The sequence below is a fragment of the Rousettus aegyptiacus genome, unplaced genomic scaffold (assembly GCF_014176215.1).
Source record: "Rousettus aegyptiacus isolate mRouAeg1 unplaced genomic scaffold, mRouAeg1.p scaffold_m13_p_4, whole genome shotgun sequence".
NCBI classification, from domain to species: domain Eukaryota; kingdom Metazoa; phylum Chordata; class Mammalia; order Chiroptera; family Pteropodidae; genus Rousettus; species Rousettus aegyptiacus.
This window is the reverse complement of record NW_023416307.1, coordinates 42,686,084-42,703,500: the sequence shown is the minus strand read 5'-3', so window position 1 is coordinate 42,703,500 and position 17,417 is coordinate 42,686,084. Positions and strand designations below refer to the sequence as shown.

Sequence of the window (17,417 nt, the reverse complement as noted above, 5' to 3'; positions counted from 1 at the left end):
AATCAATACTGCTCGGAAGTAGGGTGGTAGGGGCATGGGGGTGGGGGGAGATGCCCCAAAGTCAGCTAGGAACACGATAACAGCAGCAAGAAGAGGAGGGGGCTGAGGCATTCGGTGAGGGGGCTTGGCACAGCCAGCCCTAGAGCACCTGGGTTTGGCAGCAGAGACAGTGCCTTCTATTGTGATCTGAGCACACCAGGGGGTCTGTGAGGGGTAAGGGGGGATATTCAGCACTTTGATAAAATACTCTAATGTCAGGGAGGGTTTTCTCTTCCAAGAGCTTTCTTGGAGGGAGGACAAGGCCCACAGATGTAGCAAAGGTACAGATGACCCAGAGTGAGGAGGAAGAGATATGGGAGATGCCAAGATCTTGGTTAAGATCCTTGGAAAAAAGAAGGAAAGAAGAGAGATATTTCTGCCTAAAGTGGGGAATGAGGCTGAGAAGAGAGAGTTTCCACAGCACAACTGGGGAGGGCAACGGCCAGCAGAGCAGTGTGGAGTTCCGTATTCCCTCATCCTCTTTCCTTCAGACCTCACTGCCAAGGTTCTGCAGGTGACAGCACAGGTGGCACTCACCTGAGTCTCCTGGGTGGCTGGGTGTGATTGGTACCAGTAATCTTGTGCCCCCAGCATCCTGTGCCACCAGCAAGTGCACAAGTGCAGCAGAGAGGAGCCCAGGGCTAACAGCTGCTCACTTGGCAAAGCTCTGGGTTTGAGTCTCACACTCAAGCAGAGATGCTGCAGGGGCAGCTCAGACCACAAATGCCTCCTTAAGCCCTTCAGAGTCTCAGCAAAATTAGAGTGAATCTTTCTGGCCAGAGAACCAGGCCACAGTGTTTGTTCCTTGCACTACCTTTTAAATAGCTCTTGACAATCCTAAGTGTAACTTCCAAAAAGATTGGGAAGGATATTGAGAAACTTGGGAAATATCATATAAGGACCTGGCTTGGTTTAGCTTGGAGCAAGGAAGTCCTAACATGGAAACTAACATGTTCTTCGAATATTTAGAGGCCATCATTGTGGGTGGGTGGGTTTGTCCTGTTGTTTGCTATTGCTTCAGAGAACAAAGCTTAATTTAATAAAAAGAGGGGCCCTTTTACAGGGGAGTTTAATAGCATTGATTTTCTGGGGGAGGAAGGAATACCAGGGAAAGCATAATGAGGCACAGAAAGTAGCTAGAAGGACTGTTTTCACACTCACTCCCAGCTGCTCATACACTAACACAGAGTTTTAATGACAGAAGCTCAGAGGTGTGGTTAAGACTCCAGCTTCTCTCTGAGACAGGGGTCCTGGCTCTTAGAGATGCACAACAAGCTCTGGACAACTAGCAAGATGATCCTCAGACCAGGAATGACTTTCCATCAGCCTCATGCCCCTTTTCTTCAGGGCCTTGACTCCTGAGCCACTTTTTGTGGATGCTATGCTTTTCTTTTCAATAATCTTTTATGATAAAAAAATATGATCATTATTAAAAATCTGAAAATTACAAAAAATACATGCAGTGAGTGCGTAGTTCATATGTCATAAGCTCAGGCATATATAACTATTTTTTCCACAGCATCACTGAATTCCTGACTCTGAGCCCTCTTTTGTGAAAATTTAATCTGGTTGCTTCTAGGTAACTTGCTTTCTCAGACACTTGGGTTGAAACCCAGCCCAACTGAGGATTTTTTGCCCCTCAGGTTTCTTCCCCCCTCTGGGATTAAAAGCAAGCCTGAAGTGGGGAGAGGGCGACTTATGCAAATATCACTTTCGCCAAGGGCAGAAAGTGTTCTCCTTCGCCTAGTACTACAGGGGCCTGTGTGTCATCTGTCAGGTAACTCGTCTTGTCTGTCCTTAGTCACATCTACCTGGCATGTCCGCCTGTGAGTTCATGCCCTGCCTGCCCCATCTCATCCATAGCAAGACAGTCCTCCTGCATTCCCAATCAGGGGTTCCCTTATTGCAGCTGCAGGACCCTTTCTTGACCACAGGCCTTTTCTCGGCTACCTCCTCCTCCAAGCTTGGGAAAATTTGGCTGCTGCGCCCGCCCAGGCTGGGGGGGAGGTCTTCACGAAGCTGCCTTCTGGCTCATCTACCCCCGCAGACATGGCCCCACCACTGTTCCCGTGGTGCCACGTGCTGCTCAGGGCTTCTGCCTGCTATGCGAGGTCTCCCTGTGCTCCCTGTGTGCCCCTTCACCGCTCCCACCCCCCACTTCTCCTGCCCCACCTTCGATCCTGGTGGTGAGTCTGGGATCTCATCTGCTCTGCGATTTTCACACTGTTCTTTGGGTTGGTCGACTGCCATCCCAATCCAAGGGCGGGAGGAGAAAAAAAAAGTTCTGTTCGATCATCCTTTCTGATTATTTCTGTCTTATACATGGAGCATTTCTTTTGGTATCATTGTTTTTGAATCTTCCATGGATGACAATTTCTAGAGCACAAGATATGTCTTGTTTGCTGATGCTAGAAAAACAAAGGATGTAGGAAAGAGCAATTAATAACTCACCTATCATCCCTCTATATATAAACAGGAAAACAAATTCAACCACAATCTCATCACCCAGAGATAAATAGTGTTTGTTTTAGGGCATTTCCAGCTTCTTTTTTTTTTTTTCTACACAAGGAATTATTTTAATGTAATTTAAATCATACTGCATATACAATTTTGTATTCTTTTTCATTTATTATTATAACTGGAATATTTCCCCATGTTATTCAACTTGAAAAACATGTTTATAATGATTACCTATGATTCTATTATGTACATCACAATTTATCTTATTGTTGGGCATTCGGTTTGTTCACAAATGATTACTGTCATATACAAAGCTTCAAAGAAATTTTTTATTCAGAAATCTTTGGCTTTCTAGTTTTTGTTTGTTTGTTTTAGGATAGATTCTCATTAGCAAAATTATCAACTCAAATTGGACATTTGGACATTTTTAAAGCTTTTAGTTTAAAACTGGTCAAACTGCCTGTCACAAAGGCCACGGTTTACCTGGCGTGTTACGTCGGGTCAGCTGTTGTCGCTTTGTCTCCGCTATTGCTTCCGTGTTGACTCTTGTGGGAGCTTAGATATGGAAAAATCATCAGAACTCTTTTAAAATGTATTTTAAATACCTTGGTTTTATCTCAAATATTCCATATGTCCAACTCTTATGAACGAAAGTAACTTTTGTGTCAAGCCGAATAAAATGGTTCCTCATTTAATTTTTTTTTTCAGTTTCCTTGGAAAGAAATGCTGCCACTTACTTACTGACAATGAAGAAGAAAATAGATGATATTTTGATATTTTTCCAAGAGAGCTGTAGCAAAGCATGCCGAAGGGAGGCTGTAGGTATTTCACTGTGCCTGACAGCACCAATTTTAAACTTGGAAAGATTTTCACCTGCTGACTGCCAAGTGTGTATACTCATGAGTGTTCTTGGGTCAGCGCCATCCTCCTGGCTTCACCATCTTTGCATGCCAATGGGAGGTGGACATCTACTTCTCTTTATGGTCATTCCTCTCATTGTTTTAATTATGTATCCGTGCAATTTTCTATGAGGCCCACATCATTGCATTAAAATAATAACTCTTTTCATTCACAGTGTGTCTACTAGTGTATGGAAGACATCAGGGACTTGTTAGAGCAGGTGGAGGAGAGTAGACCCAGAGGTCTAAGGAGCAGAAGAGGATCAGCCACTTCCAGGAGATGGCAGCAGGGCACTGAACTGCGCTTGCTGGGTGGAGCCCCTGTGTGTGCCTCTGATGGCGGAGATCTCAAGCTGGCAGCTGAGGATGGCACCAGGTCTCTGAATGTGTTAGCAGAGCTCTCCACTAGGGCAGCAATGCATCCAAATGGTTCCAAAGCAGCATTCAGCATTTATAGTTGCCGGTCAGGAAGCAGGATGAGAAGGATCACAGCCAGCACAGGGACAGAGTTGTGGGGACTGTTCTTGTAAGGACCCTGCCAATGGACACAGGTCTTGGAAGAAAAGGAGAGAGCTAAAAGAGGGTGTAATATCATGCCAGGCAGCAAGAGCCGAGGTGAGAGCTAAAAACCCAGCCTCTCACAAAACAGGACATGAACAAGTACACGTCAGCAAAAGCCAGAGGAATCACTGGTTTTCGCAGAGAGGAAGTGGCCATGTTCGGTGTTTAAATAATTGGGCCAGATTTCCTGGCTCTGCCCTTCCTGGTACTTAAAAGGCATAGGCCCTTAGAGGCCATAGATGAATTTCTGATGCACCTGGTATTTCTTCATTTATATGAGTATTTATTAAACATCTATCTGTGATGTAAAGTGCCTGGACACAGAGCAATGAGAAGATGCTGTCTACCCTGAAGAAGCTCCCCTTGACTCATTTGATTTGGTGGCATCTGATCAGCCAAGAACTATAATTTATATGAAATTATCATAATATTTGTCCTGTAGAGACAGATTGGGATCTATATCTCTAATGTAAAACATCACTTAATGGAGTGCAAGTTACCCTTGTCCAAGGACCCATCAGGTTTTTTGCAAAGGTAACAACACTATTTGCCCTGGATTAATTTGGAAGAGCCCTTTGTACTCAGTCCAACATACCAAAATTAAGAGACGTGGGCCTGAGCATATCGTGAAAATTATCAAACCGAGTTACTAGTAAGCTTTTCATTATCATATAAGAAACTATGAGAAACCTTTCATTCTCTTTTGTTTGGAAGAAAACTTCCTACTACATACTGTTTAGTGTGACTTTGACACCCTATCAACCGTTGTTTCTCAAAAGAGAATCATTTTAGAGTTAAAGGCAGCATGGGAAGATTTGGGCTGTCTGAGGCTGGAATAGTTCCTCCTCAGGAAAAAGTCATCATCATCATTATAGCGAATGTTATTGATTCCTTATTCTCTAAAAGGCCTTGTGCTTTAATTCTTATAAATCCATGGGAGTTCTACTATTCTCGTCATTTGTCCTTTAGAAGACGCAGAGGCTCACACAGGTTCTGGAACTTGACCACATCACACAGGGATGGAGGCTGAATTTAGCCCAATTGCCTTTTCTCTGTTAACCCCAAGCCAAAAGAATGTAGGGCCTTAACAGAGTCGGTGAGGTACTGCCTAAAAGCGAGGAAATTATTATTATTAATTACAGGAAACATGGTTGTGTTTGAAGAGAAGTAAAAGATATAATGAACTGTGTTGAGTCTGGTTTACAATTAAAAAAATACAATGTTAATTTATCCACATAACTTCAGTCGGTAGAATATATCTGGCAATTGATTTTGCAGAAGAGACCTTTACCTGTTGACTTCAGTGATGACTCAGCTGGTGTTGAAATTATCTCTACCTCTGGTTTAGAAGGTAAATAAAAGGTAAATGATTACATTGCTCCTGGTTAAATGTTTTCTAGAGGAAAGCTAGTCAATGCAAAGAGTCATATCCATCTCTCTCGTTGATTTTTGCCATTAACTTTTAATATCTTCAAAACCAGGTTCGAAGCACTCTTCAGACAAGATGAAAGGTGAGACCATCATCTTCGAATGAGCCCCATGGTCTGCTTGCTGAGGCCCTGGGACACAGAGATGTTCAGAAGAGCTGTGGTCTTATCATCCAAGGGTCATATGGTTACAATGAGGCTACTCATTGTCAAGTAGGAGTCAAGAAACTCTTTGTACCTTAGTAAATTTGGACATTTCTTTATCCATCATGTAGATTACTGGGGTTGAGATGGGTCCTTTTAACAGCGAATCAATGCTATAGATTATGTGACTCCATTTATTGACTTGTATTGAGTATCCTCTGAACACACATTTATTAACTTTGAAACTATTTTTTTTTTTTTACTTTTTGCTAGGTGCTAAGGATTCACAAATGGGAGGTATAATTTTTATCTTCCAGATGCTCACTGTTGGGTCTGGTTCCATATCTCTATGTTTAGCTATGATGAGCACACAAGAGAAGAATAAGCTGTGGTTCCTGCCCTCAGGAACCACATTAAATCGAGAGGAGCACAGTCCCCAAGTTAGAAGTGTTCTCAGAGGACAGCAGTGTCTATGTCATCTTCATTCTTGTAACCCCAGCACCTCCCTCCAACCCAGTACAGACTGAGACCCGTGCATGATCACCGAGGGGCTCGAGGCCAGCCTCCCACTCAACTCAGAGCTTCCCTCCAGTGTCTGGTGTCTGCTTGAGGATGTTCAGATATAGGAATCTCTCCAGCACCCTGGAAGCCCATTTTATTGTTGAACTAAACTAGGAAGTTACTAGTTTTCTTTATATCAAGTCAACACCTGCCTATCTTATAACCTCACCGATGAATCCAGATTCTCTTTTAGGAACTACACAGATTAAATCAATTTCCTGTTCTGTATGTTAGGCTTTTAGGTACTTAGAGACATCCACTTTGTATCCTGTTACCCTCCTCTGACCTCCATCATCTCTGTTCCTTCAGTTACTTCTCAGGTGACTTAGTTTTGAGACCATTTAATCACCTTATTGAGTAGGCAAGACTGGCACCAATGGTTAAAAAATAATATGAATCATCTTGTCATTGGGAGTCAGATGGACTCCATAGCTATCTGAGTGGGTGTGCACTTGTGCATGCACATGCGTGCACAAGTGTAGGGCATTCAACAATTACTAGGAAAGGAGGTAGGCCCCTTGCTCCTTAGGACAGGAAGTTTTCTCCTGGTTTCCAGAGATTTATCTGGATCCTCAAAAGAATTAACAGTTAAACCAACCAACAGAGGAACCATTCTCCGTGGATCGACTTGGTTAGACTTCTTGGATATCGAGAGCGAAACTGTATGAGGCTAGTGGAAGACCTGCAAGAAGGGACCAAGTCTTTACTCTGCTTGCATTCAGCAACGCTCTCAGCTGGTAACACTTCTTCAGTACTTGTTGTCTGATCTCTAGGGGTGCAGAAGGTCTTTGCTTCTGGTATTCTTGCTAGGACATTAGAAACTGACCAGTTGAAATTGAGAAGGTGCTGATCATAAGGCCAGGGCAGGTAATGTGGGCAACCTTCTTTCTGCCCTGGGATTGTGCAATAGGCAGCCAAATCATTTGGTAGGTTAAGCAACAATTGAGCCTTCAGAACTCAGATTCTAATGGAGACTGAGGCAGTGGGAGGATGGATGCAGCAGGAAGGTGAGGGTGAGTAAGATGGAAGGGCCGGATGGGTGGGGGGCAAGGGTGTGGGAGCAGCTTGGCTTGATTAGAAACTCTGCACCTAGAGTCAGGACAGACTGTGGTGCCGCTGCTGTTAACAGCTATGCGGCCTAATTAGACATTTAATCTTGCTAAGCCTTAGTTTTTTCATCTGTTAAATATGGGCAATGAAACCTGGCTAGTAGAGATGTGCTGAGGAGTTAATGAGAAGACATTTGCAAATGCTCAGCATAGAACCTGACACAGAGTGAGCTATCAATAAATAGGAATTTTTAATAACCCCAATAATACCTGGTGCTGAAAGCACAAAGAGGTGCCATGGGGGAATACGATGTGACTAAGATACGGTCTTTGCCTTCAATTAGCCTATTTTGAGGCAATACAGCCCAATGGCTCTAAGAGTAAGAACTACTTAACTTTTCCATCTTTGGCAAGTTATTTAACCTCTGAGTTGTTTTAGTGTTCTGTGAAAGGCATAACAACAGCAGTGCGTACTTCAATGTCGAGAGCATTAAATGAGATAGTATGCTTAACGTTCCCGGCATCAGGCAAGCGTCTATATTACCATTTAGTTGGAGAGAAGAAGTAGAACAGGTGGACGAGTACAACTGCATTCTTTGCGCCAACATGCTGGCACAGAGGGGTTGTATGTTGGCAATTTCTGGCAGGAGAAGGGAACAGAAAGGAAGGGAGAAGGTGGTGTTGTGGAAAGTAACGAATAGATTCTTCCTTGTTCATTGTGCTAATGGCTACCCGAGGAGATCAACAAGGCAGGATTCAGGGATAAGGGGCAGTAGGCATGAGTCAGAGTGGCTGGGCAGGGAGGTTTGGGGGCCAGTGCCTCAGCTAAGTGCCGGTGAGATGGAGAGTCTGGCATGTAGGCGTTGGAGTGCTCGAAGGGCTCAGGAAGGCGGGCAGCGCAGGAGTTTCCCTGGGAGGTGATTAGACTGGGCATTTGCTGCTGGGCCTCAGTTTCCCCTGGAATGTCCCTGGCAGGTGTCCCATGCAGTGGTGCCGGGGCACTTAGAAGGGCCCTGTTCTTGGTGTAGTGCTCTGCTGCAGCCATCTTGAAATTCTGAACAATTTTTGAACAACGAGTCCTACATTTTCATTTTGCATCAAGCCATAAAATTATGCAGTCGATCCTGTTCATCATAAGTGGTTCATAAGAGGAACCATGTGCTATAGGCGTCCACAGAAGAAGGGAGAGGGTCATTCCCAGCTGAATGTGGACAGGGGAAGGGAAGAGGAGCTCATGGATGAGGAAGGATGGCAAGATCAGGACAGGTAGAAATGAGTATGGCTGTCTAGTTGGAAGGAATAGGTTGGCGAAGTCAAGGGGTAAAGTACGAACTATGTTCAGGGAATGGCAAGAAATTCTTGTAAACATGGAGTTTTATACTGAATGGCTCACATGGGCAGTGCCAAGCTTGGCTGGCCTTTCTGGGGACAGCCTTCTTCTCAAGGCCTTTCATAGTCCTTCTCTTCAAGTACCATTCTGCTAAGTGCCTGTACAACTAATAAACTAAATTTAGCCATGCTATTTGTAGAAACCACAAAGCAAGGCAAGGCAGGGGGCAGAGGCCAGGAAGAGGCAAATTTAACAAAGAATCAAACAGAAATTTTTAATTGAAAAACACAGTTATTTAAATAAAAATGAGGATACTTAAAGATGTCAAATAATAGATCAAATACTGAACCAAGAGAACAGTCAGGAATCCCCATAGTCTGACTTGCTCTCTCTCAGTCTTTTATAATGCAAGTTTTGTGTAGGGATTTGTATAGCGGGCAAGTGGTGGAGGTGCAATTGTGACCGGGGTCCATATCCGGTCCTCTGTTTACTAGTGCTCACTGCCCCATTTCACTCTGTAGTGGTGGGTGTCTCACAACAGAAGACTGGAGAGGTCCAGAAAACTGTGAGCATTAGTTAGCAATTATAAAATTACCTGGTGACACAGATGAGAGACGACTAAAGGAAAAGGCCATTTTTCTTTCAACATCTCATGTTCTCTATTCTCAATCTTATTATCCTAAAATTTGCATTTAAGATTTATTTCTAATCACAACATGGATCATGAATAACATGCCAGTATACATTTTGTTGTATTCCCATTTGATTTGCATAAATATTAAACTTTGCCACTTGATAACATGCTTTAGTATTTCTTCTCTAGTGTAAATGTCTCGTGGCTTCTAAAAGTTGGAGCTCTCGCTCCTAAATTAAATGAGATAGTTACATAGATATCTAGGAAGCCTTGGGTAGTCCTGGAGCCTCAGCCTCCTCCTAGTCTTTGTTGCTGCATGTCTGCAGACTGGTGGAACAGGTCACCAGGCCGCTATCTGCAGGAAGTCAGGGGAGCCTTCCAGGGCAGGATCCTCCTTGGACTAGAGCCAGGCCTCACAGGCCGGCCTGGTATAGAAGCCTCCACCATAGCGAAAGGGAACAACAAAATAGTATCTGCCACTCAGATATGTCTCTTGGACCTGGCCCTGCTTTGAACTCATTACCTGAGTCCTATTATGAGAAAGAACTAAAGGGAGCCTTCAGGAAGGACCTCAGGAAGTTCGAGCATTTCTGTTTTGATGCCCATTGACAGCCTCTGACACAGAAGAGCAAAGAGACCTTCTCCCACAATCTATATAGAACTCAGTATGGCCCTGGGTGCACCATGGCCTCAGCTGGGCAGTGTCCAGCAGTTGGCTAGTGCCCAGGTCAAGGGCCAGCAGTATCGAAGTACAGGTGATGGTGCCCAGGGAAGCCAATTGTGCCCTGTGCAAGACAGGGGTGCTCTCATGGTCCCTACATCATTTGATTGTTGTTAGAAAACAACGTGCACTCACTGTACACAGCTAAATACAGTATTTTTTGAGGAGTGAACAGAGAATTTGACATTTAACCAAAAGAAATGTGGGAGCATCATGTTTAAGAAAGACTAGGAAATGATTACCCAGGAATGTTTAAACCATCTGAGACCACATGTAATCAGGATATTGTAGAGAGGGAGCAGCAGCATTATCTCATTGTAAAAAATCCAAAACTAACAGTTCAAGGTTTATTTACTTTCTGATGTAATGAAAGTCCTAAGTCAGTTCGTTACTCACATGTCCTCTGTCCATGAGCTCAAACATTAATGACCAGAATACCCAAGGCAGGGGGGCCTTGGGGTTCAGGGTGACCTAGAGTGGATGCAGGTGGGGCTTAGGCCATAATTTCCATCACCACTCCCCTTTCTTTGATATACATGATTGCCGTTTCCTCAGGCTAATATGAAATCCTATGTGAAATACTAAAACACTTTATGACATGTCAGCTGCTCTCCTCCACCCCATTCAAGTCACCCTACACCTCGCCGCTGGGTAGGACTCTAACTCACCAGTGCCGAGAAGCCTCAGTTCTGCCTCTGCTCTGCCACTTTGATGGTGTCTCTGCGAGGCCAGATTTTCCCACTGTGGTGAGAAGAGCCAAACCCCCAGGGAGGAGACGTTTTTCATGCGGTATGTCTATCACTCTCTCTGTCTCTCTGTATCTCACTCTGTCTCTCTCTCTCTCTCTCTCTCTCTCTCTCACACACACACACACACACACACACACACACACACCCCTCTTCCACCTACTGGGGGTGCAGAAAGATGGAGCCAGGGACCTTGCTACTCTGAAAATAGGATCATAACCATGGTGGCTGTCAGATCTTGTTTTTTTTTTTTTTTTTTTTTTTTTTGCAGCTATTTCAATAGCTTAATTTTATTTCCTCAGTAAAGGTAATTTGCTAAATACTTTTAAAAGTCTTATTTAAATTTCCTTTTGTTCTAACACTTTTAATTCAGACAAATTCACAAGCCAGGAAAACATCACCTTTCAGAACACATGTGATGAGTGCACACAATTGGTGACTCTGATGACGCAAGGGCTGCTTTGCTGTGACTCTCCTGCAAAGGCCTGCTTTTTGTGCTGCAAAAGGCAGTGGCAGACTCTAGCTCTGTGCCATACAAAGGAGAGGTCGCAATAACCTTTCAAAGTAAGTGTGTGAAGGAAGAAGTAGAAGATGATGGGGGCCATGCTCCAGGACCCAACCTGTCATTAGAAATGGTCTTTCCATGAACAGGAACCATCTTCAGCAAATATCGGACCAGAGATGGCCCAAGGTGTCTCCTTATGTGCCATCCCCTCAGTAGATTGGAAAGTCCCCATGGAGCTCTGTGTTGGGGAGGAGTCTGAGCCCGGAGCCAGTAGGGAGGGTGTGGAAGGAGCGAGGCTGCACCCAGCACCCTGTACTGGCTGGGCTCTGGGCATCCTTGGTCCCCAGAACCTCCGAAGTTCATGTACATAGCAGCTGCTGAATAAATGTGTAATGAATCAATAGCGTACATTGTTTTTATCTTCTGTTTCCCCTTGAAAGAGTCTGCAATTGCTTCTAGTTGTTTTTATACCAAATTCAGTTTGTAACGTCTTCCACAGTCTAGTTATTTGATGTGATTTTGGCCAGTCTCTCTCTACACCAGAAACAGTGGGCTTTTCCCAGGCTGATGAGAATGCACAGAGCCCTTGCCTGAAACATACATAGGGGAGCCAAAATGTGTAGCCAATCAGTAACAGGGAGCTAAATGACTCTGTAACAAACTGGAAACCTGGCAGTTGAAGTTCCATGTGATGATATATAGTCCACAGGTAGTACATCAGCTCCATCCCCTCCACAGCAGAAAGCACCCTCTAGTGGAAATAAAGAAACATTATAAAAAACGTTCCTTGCAGGTGCTGGACTTCTTTCTCTTGAGGACTTTTGCAGTTTGCACCTGTACGCTCAGCTGTGATAGGGACTCTGAGACCAGCCAGCTGGTGTTGCCGAGAGTCAGTAGTCAGGCTGGCTGGAATTCTGAGATAGAACAATATCATCATTTACAGATACAACGACTGCATTTTATCATCTACAATGAACACCCTTAATATGTTTTTTTAAAAGATGCCTGGCTCAAGACTCACAAAATGAACAATCACACAACAAACAAACAAAAAGGGATTAAAACAACCAAACAAAAGTGGAAGAATTATGCCAACATACAATCAGAAAAAAATAGTTTAAAAGATATTTTCCGAGAACTTTAAGCCCAGAACCATGTAAGTAAACTATATCCTTAGTAAATATGAGTATCTAAAGTTATTCACTAAAATAAATGGAAAATTGAAATGAAAGACAATTCATTTAAGTCAATCTATGCAATAAAATTCCCTTAATCTTCAATATAAAGGACAAGGTACACTTAAAAAAAAAAAAGTCATTCTCTCCCTGACTCTCTATATAAATGTCCAAAGTGGAATGTTGTTTTTAACACATGCCAACCTGTGAACCAGCTCAGGAAGCGCTACCTGGGTCTGGCCTGACCCTGCACACACTCGCCCTGTAACATCTGCACTTGGGCCCTGTCCCTCTAGGTCTCCATACATGTTTCCCATGGATTTCTTCTTCAAGGGACATTCTCAGGACTCATGTGGCTCTAGCTCCTCCAGTCCCTTTGGCCATTGCTCTACACTTGCCCATGACAATTATGAATGACATGAGCTGCAGGGACTTCCATGCAAGCCACCCCTTCAAGTTGGACCTTAGGGTGACCAACTGTCTTGTTTTGCCTGAGACTAAGGTGTTTCTAGGATGCAGGCCTTCCTGTGCTAAAACCAGAAACAAGTCCCAGGCAAACAGGGATGACTTGGTCACCCCAGTGCTGGTTGGGGTGGGGCAGTGGTCACTCCAACTACTATTAGTCTTGACTCCCAGAACTCCAGCAGCGAAGGCCTAAGAAATCTGATGCTTCCTACTATGGCATGTCACCAGTCAGATCTGAAGATACCTGCTTTCATTTCTTGCAAGGCTCTTGGGTTGGTTTGCCTTTTCCGTGTTTTGATGTTTAGTACATATTCCTCCTAGCAGTTCCTGTCTTTCTGGGCCTGGGGAAGACTGAGAATGTAGTATCAGTTTCCATTGGTTTTCTGTGGAAATCCTTTAGCAAGAATATTTCCTGTTTTTTCCCAAAGGGCTCGGGGAAGGGTATTGGTACAGGGTCAGAAATCCACCATGTGCAATTCAATGAATGTTTCACACTGTTTAACATTGGGAAAAGATAACCTGTTAGCATTTCAAAAATATGTTTTACCAGATATGCAAATCACTTCAAAAACAGTTTAATCACATTTATTACATAACAGTGATCATTATCTTAGCTTGGGCTGCTATAACAAATTACCTTAGACTGGGTGGCTTAAACAACAAGTATTTATTTCTCACAGTTCTAGAGGTTGGGAAGTCCAAGATCAAGGTGCCGGCAGAACCAGTGTCTGGGGAGGGCCCCCCTTTCCTGGTTTATAGATGGCCATGTTCTTTCTGGGTTCTCATGTGGTGGAAAGAGGGATCAATTATCTTATGTCTTCCCCCTACAAGGCACTAATCCCATTCATGAAGGCTCCACCCTTATGACCTAATTCCCTCCTAAAGGTCTCACTTTCTAATACCATCACATTGGAGATTAGGGGAGGGAGGCAAAAATATCAATCCATAGCAATAACTAATATTTAATGAGAGCTTGCTACATACCAATTACTGTGCTAATTACTTTTAATACATCAGGTTGTTGAATCTTCAGAATATGAGGTAGGTGAGGAGACAGTCTCAGAGAAGTTAAGATACTTGTCTGAGGTCACAGAGCTGATAATTGGTGGAGCTGGGATTTGAATCCGGAAGTCTTACTGCGGAGTCATTACTTGGACTCAGAACTGTAGACCTGGGGCTAAGCATGATTATGCTTGAGCAAACTACTGAGAACACTGTATTTTCACAGAGGGCTTTCTGGCTCAATAATGTTGGAGGATATCAGTCAGGATGTGTCTTGTTCTTGAACCTGGTCTGTATCACTGGCGAGGCTCTCAGTTTCTACAGCAAGAGTTAAATAAAAGACAAGATATCTGTGCACAAAGTGAACCCAAGAATTACCCAGAATTTGGTCAGAGCGTCTGAAATTCCCTGATCATTCTGGGATTCACATGCTGTCACCAAAATTCCAAGAACAACACGCCCATGGCTAGTATAGACCATGGTTACTTCTCTGCTCAGCCAGTTCCTCTTGAAAGCGAGCCACACTGATAAGATCTGGGCTTGAAACTTTAGCCATACCCTCAGGTTTGTGCTTCAAAGGCCATCAAAGAAATAAAAAACTCATAGTGTAGTACTTTGTGACAGTTTGTGTTTGCATACCTTTCCTTGATCAAATCATCTGCATTTACACATATACATGGATTAGCTATGTTTTGAGTTCTTCCCTAGAGTTTCAGGTTCAGTATATTCAAATATCATGTATGTAGAAAAGTCTTTTTTTTTAATAACTTATTCTTTTGAGTTTGTTAGAGAACATAATTTAAAGGTCTCGATCTGGTTTTAAAGTTTCTTCCGTTTTCTGAAATTTAACTATCTAAGTGCATCAAAATCAAATAAATCTTCTCATTCATCTTCAATGTCCTAAAAATGTCCCCTATAAGGGCAATGACCACGCATGAAAGGGACACAGCTTTAATTGTTTGCCTGTGCAGCAGTGTGGGCTTCCGAGGTCCACATGCAAACTTCCTGTGATGAATGATGCAGGGGGTGCCGGGCATGGCCACGTTCTCTTTTCCTTGGACAAACTGTTGAAAAATGTTTTCCTGTTATCATGAAATCATAGGTGTTCCATCTGTGTTAAACTAATTCAGCTTTCCATATTTAACTAAAACATTTTAAATTTCTTACTGGCCAATGATTAAAAGCCTCTGTTAGTCTATATACTGGCTCATTAGTATTTTGTTGTGTGTACGAATGTTTTAGTGTTAAAAATTTCATCTGGCTTTTGTACCATTTGTATGTGTGTTTCCCAAGTTTTCTGCATTGCACATAAATTATTGGGGGGTTGGGGGTTCAGTGTTAGAAACCCTGCAGTAGAACGTGAGGACTGCAAAGCTAAGAACCACATTCTAGCACCTAGTGTATCCTCATCATGCCTTGCACAGTCCCTGGCAGCTGGGAGAAATAAATTCCGTGATTGTATTATGTTGAGTCCTGTGGAAAAGTAGAAGTTGCAATTGACTTTAAGAGATTTTTTTGTGTGTGCTATTTGGTTTACAAACAAAAAACAAAAAACAATTAGTCATCCTATTTTACTAGAATTGGCTTCTGAGAGGTTTCGACAGCTCTAGTGAGGAGCCCCATCTGTCATCCCACATCCCTTACAGTTTTGAGTGTCCACAGCTTCCATCGGCATCCCTCGCATTCTCGCCAGAGGTCACCAATGTGTAATTCATATTCCCCAGCAGGAAAGGGGGTTACTCCATGGACCAGAATGATGTAACTTTTGGCTCTGGTCCCTGCTCCCAGAATCCCCTTCCTTAATGGCAGGGACAGGGTGGTGCTCACAGACTAGCTGATAGTCACTTCATTCTTCTTGAGTTCCCCTGCCCTCGCTTATGCTCCATGAGCACGATGTGGTTCTTCCATTGCTGTTCTGACATTGTTCCCTGGTCATGGCTGCTGCTCTTATGGTTGTCACTTGTGATGACCTGGGGCAAATTGTATGCTCCAAAAATGGCTACAGCAATATTTGTAGATCTAGATACTCTTTCAGAACCTTGAAGATTCTTTCATCAAAAGGCTGAGTCTAATTCCTCTCCCCTGGAATATGGGCAAGCCTTTGTGAATAGAATATGGCAGAAAGGATGCTGCATTCCTTATGAGGCTAGGTCATGAAAAGAGATAGGCTTTTTATTTTGGAACATGTGTCTTGGGAACCCTGAGCCAACATGTGAGAAGTCCAGCTCTGCTGAAACTGCCACGCTGCAGGGACCACACAGAAATAAAGGCTCCCAAGGAGCCCCATGTCCCAGCCTCCAGCTGCATGAGTCCTCCCAGGATCAACTGCAGGGCATGACGAGAGACTCTTCAGACGATTCCGGTCCCCAGGCTTTGAGCTGCCCTAATTGACACCACGTGGAACAAAGGATCTGTCTTCATAAAGCCCAGCTGATACTGCATGTTCATGAGAAAATTAATTGTTACTGCTTTAAGCCACTAAGATTTGGGGTAATTTGTTACATGGCAGTAGTACTGGGACGTCACCAGTATGCTGTCATCAGGCTGCTCTCCTTGTTTCTTGTGAGACCTTAGCTTCTCTTTTCCAGCAGTTGCTTAACAGAATTAGGGGAAGGTTCCTTCTATGCCCATTGTCAAAATTCCTTTACCAAATCACAAAACATAGAGGCATTTAACTCTTACAATTGGAAGACTTACAGTTTCTCATAATGGCCTGATGGCATAAATCTTTTATTCAGCTGTCTCTAGTTTGTTACTTTGCCCATAACATTTAGTGTAAGTCCTTATGCGACTGTGTTGGGGACATCAATTTAAGTGACATCTTGACAGTGTTGTTGCCAACTCGTGCTTCCTCATTAATGTTATGGATGAAGATGGTGCACCCCAACACTCTCCCTGCAGATTTAATTGCTTTCCCCATCTTGAGCATTGTGCGGGAGTCAAAAGCTTTCTGTATCCTGCCTCTATCCTGGAAATTTTGGACTCGCCAGCATATAAGAGCTGTGAAATCTCTGTAACTTATACACACACTAGGCATTTGGCATTTTAAATTCTTTCTGGAACTTCACCATTAATAAAAGTATTGAACTAATCAGGACTGAGAACAGAGCTCTGTTTTTTGCCAGCAGAGACTACCCCCATTCAGGTTGACATTGATCCATTAATTAACAGCATGCTCAATCATAATTAGTGAGTTGAATCCAACTACTTGTTTCTATTTTGTCCCAAAGGATATCATGAGATAAATAATCAAATGTGTTGCTGAAAATCTTATGACATTTGTCGTTCTCACAGGTTAGTGACATGTAACAAGAGGCAGAGGCTTTAATTACCTGAATCATTCCCAATAATTTATCCTGGCTCCTCACAACAGTTTCTACAACTGTTATTATTTCTCAGGAGTATGTATGCACATATGTATATGTGTATTTATAATTGAATTCTAAATCAAAATCCATCCCATGTGGAATCTACCTTCTCTACATTAGAATTAAATGAGGCTAAGAGAGGAGGGCAGACACAGTCAAGGTGCATTATTTATTTGAGTTTGCATTGATAACAATCATTATTGTCTTACTTAATAGCTTGAGTTTTACTGAAAATTACCAGAAAATGACTTTAAAAATCTTTAGCCCCCAGGCTAATTTTACAGCTAGCACGGTATCATTTAGTGCCACCTGGAGACACATCATGCATTGC

The 17,417-nt window shown here is 43.2% G+C and overlaps 1 long non-coding RNA gene across 1 annotated transcript in view; it reads left to right on the top strand.

Annotated features, from left to right (window-relative positions):
- Positions 1–6,937: 6,937 nt before the first annotated feature.
- Positions 6,938–17,417, top strand: part of LOC107505883 — a 14,995-nt gene continuing 4,515 nt past the window's right edge. Inside the window, exon 1 of the long non-coding RNA XR_001595801.2 lies at positions 6,938–7,104. This is a non-coding gene — a long non-coding RNA (uncharacterized LOC107505883). The remainder of the gene's footprint in view (positions 7,105–17,417) is intronic.